We start from the raw sequence: 16185 nt of genomic DNA on the forward strand, positions 1-16185 counted from the left end.
ATATCAACACAGAAGCCAATATAAACAGTTGCTTCATCTGTAATGTAGTCATTTCACACTCATGGAGTAATTTATCAAGTCATAAAATCTAATACATAGTCAATATGAGATACTGTGTAAGAAAATGTACATAACATATATAAAACATGCATGAACTCTGTGGACAAAAAGCAAGCAGAAATCCTTTTGGGAAATCCAGGCCTTTCTAATATTATTTTCTATGTAAGGGAAGATTTCGTATTAGTATACATTAGGAAGGATTTAATAATAATACAAAATTTAGATAGAATTAGTGAGCTATCCTGATCACGTTACCTGTAAATTCTGTTTTTAAGAAAAAGGTTAATGTTCCAAATAGTGAGGATCAGTATTTTACTGGATGAGAGATGTGCTGTTACTGCAAGTAAGGAATGACACTCCAGAGCAGTGTAATGTATTATCGAAATGAAGCACTAATCACATAGCAAATACATTTTCCTTCAGGTCTGAGAAACAGTGCTGGGTTTTGACCTTTTACCTGAGTGTCTCTAGGGTGTTATTAAACATTAACTTAAAGGCTAATTGATTTTATTAGTGTCACATATAACAGACATTTAAAAATAAAGCTTATAAAACAACAATCTTTTTTTTTCTGGGACTGCTGCTCATTGTTATATTGCATGACTTATGTTTTTCCTTTACATATTCTTAATTCAATCATACTGTATAATACTTTGCCCTTATTTTTTTAAGAATTTGGAAAATAGTTCATAAAAGAATTGCTCTTAAACAACTTATTTAAATAATGACCAAAGTTATAATGATTTGTGGAATTTTATAGATTGGTCTGCATCTTACCTCCATTCTATGTAAAGGATGACTGACCATGAAGGTAAAATAGTAACTTTGCACTGGGTGTCATTTTTGGTTACAATGAAACAGTCATTTAAAAAATCTTAACAACTCAACTCTTTCAGAACACAATGCTAAACATTTTTTATAAGTGAAAAATAAGCACATCTGACGCCAAAACTTGGATCTCTTGATTTAGAAGCAATTTTAGAAATGTGAAAAATAATTTGCCTAGTTACAGATGTCTAGCACAATTGAATCTTTCTATATTAAAAAGTGAATAAAACTATACATCCCACAAGTTTTTCTGGAAGTGAGTAGAACATTCCAGAATCAGTCATAAGGCACAGCTTGAACTAATAATGGACACTTAGGATTATCTGACTAAGCAGCTCATTTGGGACTAAGACAAGCAGTTCCTATTTCTATTCTCCTGGGCCGTCATTCAAATACATTATTATTCAAATAGCTAATGAGACAGGAAGAGCTGGAACCATAATTGACTTGCATCCTCTTGGGAAGTCAGCTCTGAGAGTAGATTTAAATAAATTACCCAAGTGTGCTATAGACAGAAAATATTGTAATTAATTTACTAGTCAGGCCCAAAGCATTGTGACTGAAAGGATTACCCAGTTCTTCCTTTACCAACTCCTAGATTCCAACCTCTCTAAAAAGAAAAAAAAAAAAATTAAAACCTACTTCCACATATTCTGAAATACAATGTGATTTGAAACATGAAATGTGATATAATGTACATATGTCTCTATTTTTCCAAAGAATATGGTGCAAAGAAAAATAAAAGCACTCAACTGTCCAGTACAGGACAGTTCTGGATATCACAGAAGTTCCATTATATCAAGTATAGCATATTTATATTACTATCAGTTCAGTTCAGTCACTCAGTCGTGTCCGACTCTTCCCAACCCCATGAACTGCAGCATGCCAGGCCTCCCTGTCCATTACCAACTCCTGGAGTTCAAACTCATGTCCATCGAGTTGGTGATGCCATCCAACCATCTCATCCTCTGTCGTCCCCTTCTCCTGCCCTCAAACTTTCCCAGCATCAGGGTCTTTCCAAATGAATCAGCTCTTCGCATCAGGTGGCCAAAATATTGGAGTTTCAGCTTCAACATCAGTCCTTCCAATGAACACCCAGGACTGATCTCCTTTAGGAAGGACTGGTTGGATCTCCTTGCAGTCCAAGGGACTCTCAAGAGTCTTCAACAACACAGTTCAAAAGCATCAATTCTTTGGCGCTCAGCTTTCTTTATAGTCCAACTCTCACATCCATGCATGACCACTGGAAAAATCATAGCCTTGACTAGACAGACATTTGTTGACAAAGTAATGTCTCTGGTTTTCAATATGCTGTCTAGGTAAATCATAACTTTCCTTCCAAGGAGTAAGCGTCTTTTAATTTCATGGCTGCAATCACCATCTGCAGTGATTTTGTAGCCCAGAAAAATAAACAATCATTATTACTGTTACATATGTTCTAAACATAATTAATTTTCTTTAAATTTTATGGTTTTAAACATAACCCCTTTATGGGTCACAGCCTTGTCCTGGCAAAGGGACTTGTGTAACTCAATGAAGCTATGAGCCATGCTGTGCAGGGCCATCCAAGATGGACGGGTCATAGTGAAGAGTTCTGGCAAAACGTGGTCCACTGGAGGAGGGAATGGAAAAGCACTTCAGTATTCTTGCTGCAAGAACCCCATGAACAATATAAAAAAGCAAAAAGATATGATGCTGGGAGATGAGCCCCTCAGGCCTGAAAATGTCCAATATGCTACTGGGAAAGAGAGGGGGGCAATTACTAATAGCTCCAGAAAGAATGAAGCAGCTGGGCCAAAGCAGAAATGACACTTAGTTGTGGATGTGTCTGGTGGTTAAAGTCCAGTGCTGTAAAGAATGATATTGCATAGAAGCCTGGAATGTTAGGTCCATAAATTAAGGTAAATTGAACGTGGTCAAGCAGGAGATGACAAGAGTGAACACTGACATCTTAGGAATCAGTGAACGAAAATGGATGGGAATGGAAAAGTTCAGTTTTCATTTCAATCCCAAAGAAGGGAATGCCAAAAAATGTACAAACTACTGTACAGCTCTGCTCATTTTGCATGCTAGTAAGGTTATGCTCAAAATCCTCCAAGCTAGGATTCAACAGTATGTGAACCGAGAACTTCCAGATGTATAAACTGGGTTTAGAAAAGGCAAAGGAACCAGAGATCAAGTTGCCAACATCCATTGGATCATAGAGAAAGCCAGGGAATTCCAGAAAAACATCTGCTTCATTGACTACACTAAAGCCTTTGACTGTCTGGATCACAATAAACTGTGGAAAATTCTGAAAGAGATAGGAATACCAGACCACCTTGCCTGTATCCTGAGAAATCTGTATGCAAGTCAAGAAGCAACAGTTAGAACATTACATGGAACAACTAACTAGTTCAAAATTGGGAAAGGAGTAAGACAAGGCTGTACACTGTCATCCAGTTGATTTAACTTACATGCGGAGTACATCATGTGAAATGCTGGGCTGGATGAAACACAGGCTGGAATCAAGATTGCCAGAAGAAATATCAATAACCTCAGATATGCAGGTGACACCACCCTAATGGCAGAAAGCAAAAAGAAACTAAAGAACCTCTTGATGCAGGTAAAAGAGGAGAGTGAAAAACCTGGCTTAAAATCAACATTCAAAAAACTAAGATCATAGCATCTGGTCTCATCACTTAATGGCAAATAGGAGAGGAAAAATGGGAGCAGTGACATATTTTATTTTTGGGGGCTCCAAAGTCACTGCTGATGGTGACTGCAGCCATGAAATTAGAAGACTCTTGCTTCTTGGAAGGAAAGCTATGACAAACCTACACAGTGTATTATAAAAGCAGAGACATCACTTTGTCGACAAAGGTCCATCTAGTCAAAGCTATGTTTTTCCAGTAGTCATGCACGGATGTGAGTTGTGTGTGTGTGTGTGTGTGTGTGTGTGTGTGTGTGTGTGTGTGTGTGTGTATGTATGTATGTATAAACACAGCAATCACAGAAAGAAAGGCTGAGTGTGAAAGAACTTATGCTTTTGAATTGTGGTGCTGGAGAAGACTCTTGAGAGTCCCTTGGATAGCAAGGAGATCAGACCAGTCAATCCTAAAGGAAATCAACCCTGAATGTTCATTGGAAGGACTGATGCTGAAGCTCCGATACCTTGGCCACCTGACGCAAAGAGCTGACTCATTAGAAAATATCCTGATACTGGGAAAGATTGAAGGCAAGAGAAGAGGAGGATGAGATGGTTAGATTGCATCACTGACTCAATGAATCCAAGTTTAAGCAAACTCAGGGAGATAGTGAAGTACACTGAAGGACAGGGAAGCCTGCATGCTGCAGTCTATGTGGTCGCAGAGTTGGACATAACTTAGCGACTGAACAACAGCAACAAAACATGGCTAAAACAATTTCTTCCCAAACTCTAGTAAAATAAGTGTAAAAACATAAAATATTTGTGTGTGTGTGTTTATAAACACAACAATCACAAAGAGGAAAGAAAAGGAAGCAGAAATGAGAAATTCAACCCATTTTGGAAGACTGAAAGCATGCACTTGAGTCAGAAATTGACATTTCAGAGTAGAGAAAGATAAAACCAGGTACTTTTAGAGAAATGTCCTGGTGAAAAGTATAATTTTTTCACAGAGCTTAGGAGTGTAAAATATTGAAAAAAGGTAATGTGAAAAATATGGATAGATACAAAGGGATTTATTGAAAGTTCATATTAATGTAGTTAGTCTCCAAATCTGGTCCTCAAATGACTACCTGCCTTCAATGACCCTAAACGAGTTTAAAGTTTCATTGTTCAGAGAAAGTGAATCAGATATTTTCTATACTAATGTAGGAGAAATAGGGGAGTAGCAGGAGCTAAGAGCTTAAAATTAGGAGAACTAATTGAATGGTGAAACTCTTAGGGCTCCAGCAAAGTAGATACTTCCTGAACCTCTTCTATAGGCAGGGGATCATAGCTTCTTCTCTAGGAAAATGAGATGGCCCCAGAAAACATAATATATGAATATTAGGATTAGATAGTACCTGAATAGCAACATTATCTAATAAGTCCAGAAGTCAGCAAACATTAATAACGCAAATGTAGCTTCAGATTCACTAAATATAAATAGATGGCTAAGGATCACCAGGAATTTGAAGACTACTTTCAACACACATGAAAAAAAGGATCAAACTGATGCTAAAGCTGAAACTCCAATACTTTGGCCACCTCATGAGAAGAGTTGACTCATTGGAAAAGACTCTGATGCTGGGAGGGATTGGGGGCAGGAGGAGAAGGGGATGACAGAGGATGAGATGGCTGGATGGCATCACCGACTCGACAGACATGAGTTTGAGTGAACTCCGGGAGTTGGTGATGGACAGGGAGGCCTGGTGTGCTGTGATTCATGGGGTTGCAAAGAGTCGGACACGACTGAGCGACCAAACTGAACTGAACTGAAACAAGTGAAGAAAAGGAACTGAAAAACCCAGAGAGAATTTTAAAGCTCCAAACTTCCAGAACTATGTTGAATAGTAGTGGTGAAAGTGGGCACCCTTGTCTTGTTCCTGACTTTAGGGGAAGTGCTTTCTATTTTTCACCATTGAGGATAATGTTTGCTGTGGGTTTGTCATATATGGCTTTTATTATGTTGAGGTATGTTCCTTCTATTCCTGCTTTCTGGAGAGTTTTTATCATAAATGGATGTTGAATTTTGTCAAAGGCTTTTTCTGCATCTATTGAGATAATCATACGGCTTTTATTTTTCAATTTGTTAAAGTGGTATATTACATAGATTGATTTGCAGACGTTGAAGAATGTTTGCATCCCTGGGATAAAGCCCACTTCGTCGTGGTGTATGATCTTTTTAATGTGTTGTTGGATTCTGATTGCTAGAATTTTGTTAAGGATTTTTGCATCTATGTTCATCAGTGATATTGGCCTGTAGTTTTCTTTTTTTGTGGCATCTTTGTCAGGTTTTGGTATTAGGGTGATGGTGGCCTCATAGAATGGAAGTTTACCTTCCTCTGCAATTTTCTGGAAGAGTTTGAGTAGGATAGGTGTTAGCTCTTCTCTAAATTTTTGGTAGAATTCAGCTGTGAAGCCATCTGGACCTGGGCTTTTGTTTGCTGGAAGATTTCTGATTATAGTTTCAATTTCCGTGCTTGTGATGGGTCTGTTAAGATTTTTCTATTTCTTCCTGGTTCAGTTTTGGAAAGTTGTACTTTTCTAAGAATTTGTCCATTTCTTCCACATTGTCCATTTTATTGGCATACAGTTGCTGATAGTAGTCTCTTATGATCCTTTGTATTTGTGTGTTGTCTGTTGTGATCTCTCCATGTTCATTTCTTATTTTATTGATTTGATTTTTCTCCCTTCGTTTCTTGATGAGTCTGGCTAATGGTTTGTCAATTTTATTTATCCTTTTAAAGAACCAGCTTTGGGCTTTGTTGATTTTTGCTATGGTCTCCTTTGTTTCTTTTGCATTTATTTCTGCCCTAATTTTTAAGATTTCTTTCCTTCTACTAACCTGTACTACACTGTTGGTGGGAATGCAAACGAGTACAGCCACTATGGAGAACAGTGTGGAGATTCCTTAAAAAACTGGAAATAGAACTGCCTTATGATCCAGCAATCCCACTGCTGGGCATACACACTGAGGAAACCAGAAGGGAAAGAGACACGTGTACCCCAGTGTTCATCGCAGCACTGTTTATAATAGCCAGGACATGGAAGCAACCTAGATGTCCATCAGCAGATGAATGGATAAGAAAGCTGTGGTACATATACACAATGGAGTATTATGCAGCCATTAAAAAGAATATATTTGAATTAGTTCTAATGAGGTGGATGAAACTGGAGCTGATTATACAGAGTGAAGTAAGCCAGAAAGAAAAACACCAATACAGTATACTAATGCATATATATGGAATTTAGAAAAATGGTAATGATAACCCTGTATGTGAGATAGCAAAAGAAACACAGATGTATAGAACAGTCTTTTGGACTCTGTGAGAGAGTGGGGGGGGGCATGATTTGGGAGAATGGCATTGAAACATGTATAATATCATATAAGAAATGAATCACCAGTCCAGGTTTGATGCAGGATACAGGATGCTTGGGGCTGGTGCACTGGGATGACCCAGAGGGATAGTATGGGGAGGGAGGTGGGGAGGGGGTTCAGGATTGGGAACACGTGTACACCCGTGGTGGATTCACGTTGATGTATGGCAAAACCAATACAATATTGTAAAGTAATTAGCCTCTAATTAAAATAAATAAATTTAAATTTAAAAAAATAAATAAAATAAAAATAAAGCTCCATAATTAGTATTCTCAAAGTAGGAATGTAAAATAGTATATGAATGCAAAAAAAAAAAAAAGAAAAACACAGGATATAGTAAATAGGCAGCAGAGAACAGGAATAAAAGGTTTTTGCAAATTAATGACAGAATAGCAGATACTTTTAAAATTCAACAAAAGTTTGGAAAGTGTAAGGAAAATATTCCCCCTACACACACACACACAGGAAAGAATAGACGCCACCAAAAAGAAAAGACAAAGCAACGTATTATAGGGGGCGGGGAATGGTAAGAAAATTAGATTGTCATTTTAGGTGGGGCAACATCCAACCAAAATTAGTTTCAGAAGGAGAGAAGAAAGGCAAGAAACTTTTATTCTCCAGAAGTGAAAGGCTTGAGTTTTGGTTACTATTGCCAACAAGATACCCTAGAATTTAACTACTTTACATTATCATTTAATCATGTTTGTGGCTTTAAAGATTATAAATTTGGACAGGAAGCTGTGAGAATGTCTTCTCTCTGTTCCACAGTTTCTAGACCCTCACCTGGGGAGCATTTGACAGCTTGCGGCGATTGAATGAGGGGGTCCTGGAATCATTTGAAGCCATTTTCATGGATATATCCGGTGACTGGTGTGGCTTACAGCTGAGACCTCAGCTGGGACTTCAGCTGAGTCCATATGAACTATGTCTGGCCTCTCCATGTGGTCTGCCTCCCACACAGAACAGAAGTTACATGGTACTTGGATTTCCTATGGAGCGGCTCAAGCTGGCCAGTCTGAGTGCTTCAGCATGCAGTACAGAAGACGCATCACCTTTTGCAACACATTCTTGGAAGGTCACACAGCATCATTTCCAATCCATCCATTGGTTATAAACAAGTGACTAAATCGAGTCCAGATTCAACTAGAGGAGACACAGACCTCACCTCTCTCTTAGATGAGAGTCAAAGATTTGCAGATAAAACTACCACATGCTTGAATGTCAGAATAAAGGCCTACCATAAGGAGTATAAAATGTCTTGCACCAAAGCACTGATGGTAAAATCTCTAAACATTTAATGTTAATATAGATTTTAGAAGTTTCTGGAAGGTGAAAGATAACTAAATATTAAAGAATATAAAAGTGATGTGGGATTTCTGAAGCTTTACACTAGAGTCTAGAACCTTTTATCAATGACTCCAAAATTATTATAGACTCAATTTCTGACAATGAGGACAAAAAAATTAAATGAGAAAAAATAATCTTTTTAACAAATGGTGTGAGGACAATGATATAGCCAAAAGAATAAAGTGGTATACCTCTGACACATCACATGTAAAATATTAACTCAAAAAGGATCAATGATCTAAATACAAGAATGCTTCTTACACATTCTAAACTCTTAGAAGAAAACATAGATATGAAATCTTTGTGAATTTAGCTTAGGCAATAGTTTCTTAAAATGACACCTACAGCACAAATGACCAAAACATAAAATAAAATGAATTTCAAAACTTTTGTGAATCAAAAGAAACTATTAAGTAAAACCAAAAGCCACAAAATGAAAGAAAATACCTATATATCATATATACAATGTGGGCCTAGTATATAGTATACATAAATTTCTTATAACCCAACAACAGGACAAATAATTTTCTAAATAAGCAAATTAATTGAATTTATATTGCTTTAAAGAAGATCTAGAAATAGCCAATAAGCATGTACAAAAAAAATACTCATTGTCATTATAGATACACAAAGCAAAATTATAAAATTCCACTTTAAACCCACCAATATGACTAAAATCAAAACAGAAAATGCCACGCATTAGCAATGATGTGGAGAAATAACGACTCACGTACACTGCTGACAGGAATGCAATATGGTACAGTCATTGTGAAAAGCACTTTGGTGATTCTTTAAAAAGTTAAACATGGATTTCCCTATGACCCAGTTATTCCATTCCCAAGAGAACTGAAAATATTTTCCCACACAGAAACTTGAACATAACTATTCATAGCAGCATTATTCATAATTGCCAAAAAGTAGAAACAACCTGAATTCCATCAACTGTTGAACAAGTAAACAAAGTATGGTATAGTCATACTGTGGAATGTTATGTGGCTCTAAAAGAGAATGAAGTACTGATACAGGTCACAACATGGATGAACCTTGAAAACATTCTAAGCTAAAGAAGCCAGACACAAAAGGTTACATATTGCATGCTTCCGTGTATCTGAAAGGTCTAGAACAGGTAAATTGAAAGTATAGTAGCAGCTGCCAGGGGCTGGTGGGAGAGGGAGGTAACTGCTTAATGGGTTTGGGATTCGGGGAGGTGGGTGATGAAAATGTCCCAGAATTAGATAATTGTGATGGTTTCATTTTGTGATAGATTTGAGAATAAACTACAACTCCTAAATTATACAGTTTAAATTAGTGAACTCTGTGGTATGTGAATTATATTTTAAGAATATGTGTATGTGTTTTAAGATTAAATTTTTTATTTTAGCTTCACCTGTATCATCTCATTAGTTGCCCCAGGAAAATGATACTGAATGGTGGGGACCATGGCAGGGCTATTATTCATGGTAAGTTTTTGAGAACTATGAATTTTAAAATTACATGCATACTTGTTATTTTAACATTCACTGAACTTTCTCATAATTGTTTTTCATAACAATTATTATGATTTTAAAACTATATGATTTTTATATATAAACCTTTTATATGGAGTCCAAAATATTAGTTTCCAAAGTACATCATTCTATTTAATATGAGCAATTAGATAATTATTTCTACTTTGTTTTAATTATATCATTTCAATGAGTTTGAAATATAGTTGTGAAGTACTTTCTACTTCAAATTTTGTTATTTTGTAATTCCAATCATAAATTCAAGTATGTACTCATTTACCATGGATTAAATCATTTGCTGTTGGCACTCAGAATGCCTCAATATACCATCTACTGTGCCTTTAAGCCAGTAATGATCAGATTTTTTCCTGAGGCCATATATGAGCACCATCCTAATCCAATTATTTCTTCAAGGCACTTAAAAGTAGGTCCTTTAAAATGTTGAATAAACCTAGTTCTGCTTACTGTGCTTCATTCTTCCTGATCTAATAAAATTATCAAGAAAAACACTTGTGGCTTATATATCCAAAGAACTGTTGGTATACCAAACAAGCAAGTAAATCAGCTAATCACAGAAACCCAACTGTGAAACCCAAAGAAACTGCTTTCCAAGGGACAGACATGATCGGTAAGATTATACTGTTAACTAAAATCAGTAATTTTATATTTGGTTCCATCCCATTTACTGCTTGTTTGGTTTTGTCATTGTTATCGCTGCTTGTTTCTTCAGAAACAGACAAAATTTGTTTTCAGGCTACGATGACATGCATTTTCCCTTTTTCTTATTTCCGCTCCCTCCTCACTGAACTCTCTCACAAAGAACCTCATAGAATCCATCTGTTTATCTACAGAGACTAGACATTGACTCTAGTACCTAATGTGAGACAAAGTGCATGTATTTCCATCCAGAACTTGTAAACAATACACAGTATAATAGAAAAGGAATAAACATGGTACACAAACATAGCACTATTAATGACAGGAAAGGTGGATTCAGCAGATGAGCTTACAAAGACAGAGAGGAGAGAAAACAGGAAAAGGTGTTAGCTGTTGAAGCAGAGGAGGGAACCTCCACCTAAAACACTCTATGTGGGAGCTGCAATTGGAGAGTGAAATTTGGATCCCAAAGAGCAGAAAATGAAAACAAACAAACAAACAAAGAGTGAGGGCTAGAGCATCACAAATTTAACTGGAGTCTGTGAGGAAGCCCCTATCCTCCAGTAATGGGGCTTCCCTAGTGGCTCAGACAGTAAAAAACCTGCCTGCAATGCAGGAGACCTGAGTTCAATCCCTGGGTCGGGAAGATCCCCTGGAGAAGAGAATGCCTACCCCTTCAGTATTCTTGCCTGGAAAATCCCATGAACGGAGGAGCCTGGTGGGTTGCAGTCCATGGGGTCGCTAGGAGTCGGACACGACTGAGCGACTTCACTCTGACTTTTCACTTTCATGCATTGGAGGAGGAAATGGCAACCCATTCCAGTGTTCTTGCCTGGAGAATCCCACGGACAGAGGAGCCTGGTGGGCTGCCGTCTATGGGGTCACACAGAGTCGGACACGACTGAAGCGACTTAGCAGCAGCAGCAGATACACCATCAGAACTCCTGGCTCTGTACCATTCACTCCAAACAAGTTGTTAGTAATCCTCAACGACTTTCCAGAGCTCCCAATCACACTTCTCATTGTCAAATACAACAAACGACCAAGGGTCATAAGACATTTAAAAAAAATATACTTTGTTATCAAAGAAAAGGCACAGAGGAAAAGGAGAAATATTTATTTTGGAGGAAACTTAAACATTATTTAAAAATAATAAGAAGTTTAAGTATTCCATAATATCCTCATATATGTGTGAATACATTACATTCATAAAATTCAAATAAAAATCTATGACAAATAGAATAATATGAGCTTTTGTACCTTAAATATATATTTGTAAGCTTTTTTTAAAGACAGGAGAAATAGTAAAGAAAATCTTTCATCACATAGAATAAGAAAGCAAAAAGAATAGATGAAATACAAGCAGCAGCAAAAGACAAATGCAACAAGACTAGTAACAAATTAGTGAAAATTTTAAAAAGTGGGAATGGCAAATACGGAAGGAAAGAAATTTCCAAAGAAATAATCCAAGAAAAATTTCTGCTATAGTACTGAAGAGAGTCATGCGTCTTCAATATGAAAAGGTCCACAAGGGCTGAGTGACTCAATAATGACCCACGTCTAAGTATGTTAGACATTTTGTAACAGAATGAACCAACTTCTTGTACCATCTCTCTTCTTTGTTTTTTGGTAATATTTCAACTTTGTACATTTTCTTAAAATCTGCTTCTGTACTATGAATCAGCTTATGAGATTATGACAGATTCTGACCACTTTCATGTCGGGACTTTGGGCTATGGTCTGTCCCCAACTCTGCTGAGGTGAGAATCCAAGCTTATCACACATCAGGTAGTTATGTGGCCCTCCATCCCCACTAACTGAATACTGACATCTGTATTCAGTCTGTACACTGCCCATTAGTGAATTTCCCCCCTTGCTCCACTGATGATTCCCAATATCTTTTTGTGACTTTTCCAAGAAACAGTTTATCTAGTGTGTGGAAAAAGAAAATATGTTTGAGTTTCTAAAGAGCTGGGGCCTTTTGAGTGAATTTTGCTAAAACGGGATAGCTAACTAAAAGTAAGACTTGGGAAGTTGGTTGAAAACTACAGAAACTGAGAGAACGCCAGAGATACTGATCTAATTCTCGGGGTACATATTTACATTTCAAGGGAAAATGAGTCCTAGAACCTTGGAGACATCTTTAGTCATAAAATCCAGGGACACTGGATCTTATCTGGCCTTTGGAGAGATGTATTTACATTCCAAAAGACTACAGTGAGAATACAGAATCCTTTTCATCCATCTCCAAGAAGCAAAAAAAATTTTTTCCCCTTTTGAGAGGGTAGGAGGAGGCAGTTGCCCCTTTCTCCTATATATAAACAGAGAAAATACATTTTTCTCTGTTTCTCTCCTATGACTCAAATTTTATAATCTGCATTTATAAGACATTATATCTAACTTTTCTCTCATTGTCCATGAAAAAAAATTAGAGTGTGGAGGATCACACAATCATTATGTTTCCATCCACATAGTAAACAGGCCCAACCCTGCTTAGCTTCAGAAATCAGATGAGATCAGGCATGTTCAGGGTGGTATGGCCATAGACATCATTATTTTTATGCGAATAATGATAACCTTTATCTTTGATTTAGAAGACTTCATGTGCATATTTAGGATTAAATTAATACAGATGCATATTTTAAAACCCAACATTTATTCTGCCTTTACTCAAGAATGAACATTAGTCCTCACAACAGTAACATAGGTCACAAATCAAAACCCTGAAATGTTAGTTTTTGAAGGAGAAAAAAGAAAAATGGATACTATTTTTCTATTTGTAATTTATGATGATGGCATAAGACATTTCATGAGAATGTGAAATAATTAAGAAGTAAGGGATTTTTTTCCTCACTCAACAAAAGATAGATAATAACGAACCTACTTGGTGCAATTAATTTATAAATAGCATTGAACTGTGAGCATAAATGAATGGCTGAGACTAGAAAGTAATATTTCCAGCTGGATTTTGGCTACATTCAAGACTGAAGAAAGTTGAATATTTTAAAGATAATTTTATCTTACATTTCTCTTCCTCTCCCAAAGAATTATCTACTATGGAAAAATAAAATTCAAGTACCATTTTGTATTTTGAACCAAGACTAACTTTAGCTTTTGTATTTGGGGTAGGGGGAAGTAGGATTTAGACTCTGTACTTTTTAATAAAGTTTCACTTTAATTTCATCAAGCTTTGCATCCCTGTTGTGAATATCTATGTAATGGAATTCCTTTGTAATCATTACTCTACATCAACCATTTATATAGACTAGCAAAAGTTTTGAACTATTGATGTCATTTTGAACTTGGTATTTTTCCATTCTCTTTGGTCTATGAACAGAAAACAAATATTTAGAGTTGAAGTTTTTGAGATCAAATCATTTGACTAAGAACTGATGTAAATTTTGACAGAGGTAAACCTACACCAGAAAACATCCTGACTTAATCTTTACTTTGAGATCCCAGTACTTGCAGTTTCATTCAAATTGTCCCAAAGACTTCTTTCTCTAGTTTAATAATAATTCCTCAGTCTTTCTGTCTTTTCACAATATCCTGATTATCCCATCTCTGGAGCAATCTAACCATCTCTTTTCTCCAGTCCAAATCTTAGGCTGCCTAGGGAGAATCAGATGCAGCTAGGCATTATTAAAAACAAATACTTTTCTTTTGAATGAAGCCACAATCTGTCCAGAATCCTATTTTTTAACTCTAACTTACCCCAACTCCTCCCCCCCTTTTTTTTTGTGAAAGCATTTATTCACCGTTTTGAGTACTATCTGCAAATCTTTAATCCTTACTCCAAATACCTTCATCTAATAGTTAATTTGACAAGATAATCCTTCAAAAAAAACTTTCCCTCTGCTCTCATACTTTTTATATCTAGCCATCCCTTCCCCTCCCCCCTTCAAACTTTAATGGGAGAAGTGCCTTCTATCTTCCAAGGTTAGCTCTTTCATTTGTGATCTTGATTGATCCTATTCCACTTCCCCAGGGCTTGTTCTAAGTATCTTCTCTGCCTTTTGGAGAAGATACCTGAATACAACTCACTTTTTAAGACAAAAAGTATTTTCTGCTCTTAGGTCCTAAGTCTCCATCAAACAATTTCCTATCTTTCTCTTGAACTTCTTTGAAGACTAGGAAATTTCCCATATAGTATTAAATGCATGGCAATCTGTCCTTGTCTGCCAAAGACAAGATTAATAACAGCATCCCAATTGCCTAAATAATAGCTAGTTCGGTTCAGTTCAGTCGCTAAGTTGTGTCCGACTCTTTGAGACCCCATGGATTGCAGCACGCCAGGCCTCCCTGTCCATCACCAACTCCGTGAGTTCACTCAAACTCACATCCATCGAGTCGGTGATGCCATCCAGCCATCTCATCCTCTGTCGTCCCCTTCTCCTCTTGCCCCCAATCCCTCCCAGCGTCAGAGTCTTTTCCAATGAGTCAACTCTTCGCATGAGGTGGCCAAAGTATTGGAGTTCCAGCTTTAGCATCAGTCCTTTCAAAGAACACCCAGGACTGATCTCCTTTAGAATGGACTGGTTGGATCTCCTTGCAGTCCAAGGGACTCTCAAGAGTCTTCTCCAACACCACAGTTCAAAAGCATCAATTCTTCGGCGCTCAGCCTTCTTCACGGTCCAACTCTCACATCCATACATGACCACTGGAGAAACCATAGCCTTGACTAGATGGACCTTTATTGGCAAAGTAATGTCTCTGCTTTTCAATATGCTATCTAGGTTGGTCATAACTTTCCTTCCAAGGAGTAAGCGTCTTTTAATTTCATGGCTGCAATCACCATATACAGTGATTTTAGAGCCCAAAAAAGTAAAGTCTGGCACTGTTTCCCCATGAAGTGATGGGACCAGATGCCATGATCTTAGTTTTCTGAATGTTGAGCTTTAAGCCAACTTTTTCACTCTCCTCTTTCATCAAGAGGCTTTTTAGTTCCTCTTCACTTTCTGCCATAAGGGTGGTGTCATCTGCATATCTGAGGTTATTGATATTTCTCCCAGCAATCTTGATTCCAGCTTGTGCTTCTTCCAGCCCAGTGTGTCTCATGATAATAACAATATCATGATAATAGCTAACCTTCTGTTTAATCCTCTGTTTTTTTTTTTTTTTTTTTTTTAGGCCAATCCATCCTTGAAATACTTTTCACTCATGGCTACCAAGGAATGATTTCCTTCTGGTATTCATGTTGCCAAATGACTTCTGGCCTCTTCTAAGTACCCTTCACCTGTTACATTTTGGGTCCATTCCATGTTTTCTTTGAATAATTGTATCAAATTCAGCTCTAATAGTACCTACAAATCAATAGCCATCAATTCTTTATCTCCACCTCTCTCCTCTACTTGGCTCACATTTTAGTAGAGATGGAGTAACTTTTGTGTAGAAATTCACCCTTGTTAGAGATTTAATTTCCCTAAGAAGTCAATTCTTCAAAATTTTTTGCAGCAACCTATGGCTGCTCTTACCTGGCAACTAGAGAAAACAGCTGCACCCTAAGTACTAGTTGGAGAGAAAAAATAAAATATACCACTATTTAATACATTTTCAATATTAAATATTTGCTCAGTTGAGCAAAACAGTATTTAAAGAGTATCCCCAATGGATATGTGGTATTCCTATAGATGCTCAAAAATGTGTCCTCGGATTATGTCAGACCATTAAGGATTCTGATAGATTCCTGAATTGCTTTATTGACCCTCTTTCCAAAGTTACTTTTAGGGAACTGTCTTTGA

This window comes from Bos taurus, chromosome 4, assembly GCF_002263795.3.
Source record: "Bos taurus isolate L1 Dominette 01449 registration number 42190680 breed Hereford chromosome 4, ARS-UCD2.0, whole genome shotgun sequence".
Classification (NCBI taxonomy): Eukaryota; Metazoa; Chordata; class Mammalia; order Artiodactyla; family Bovidae; genus Bos; species Bos taurus.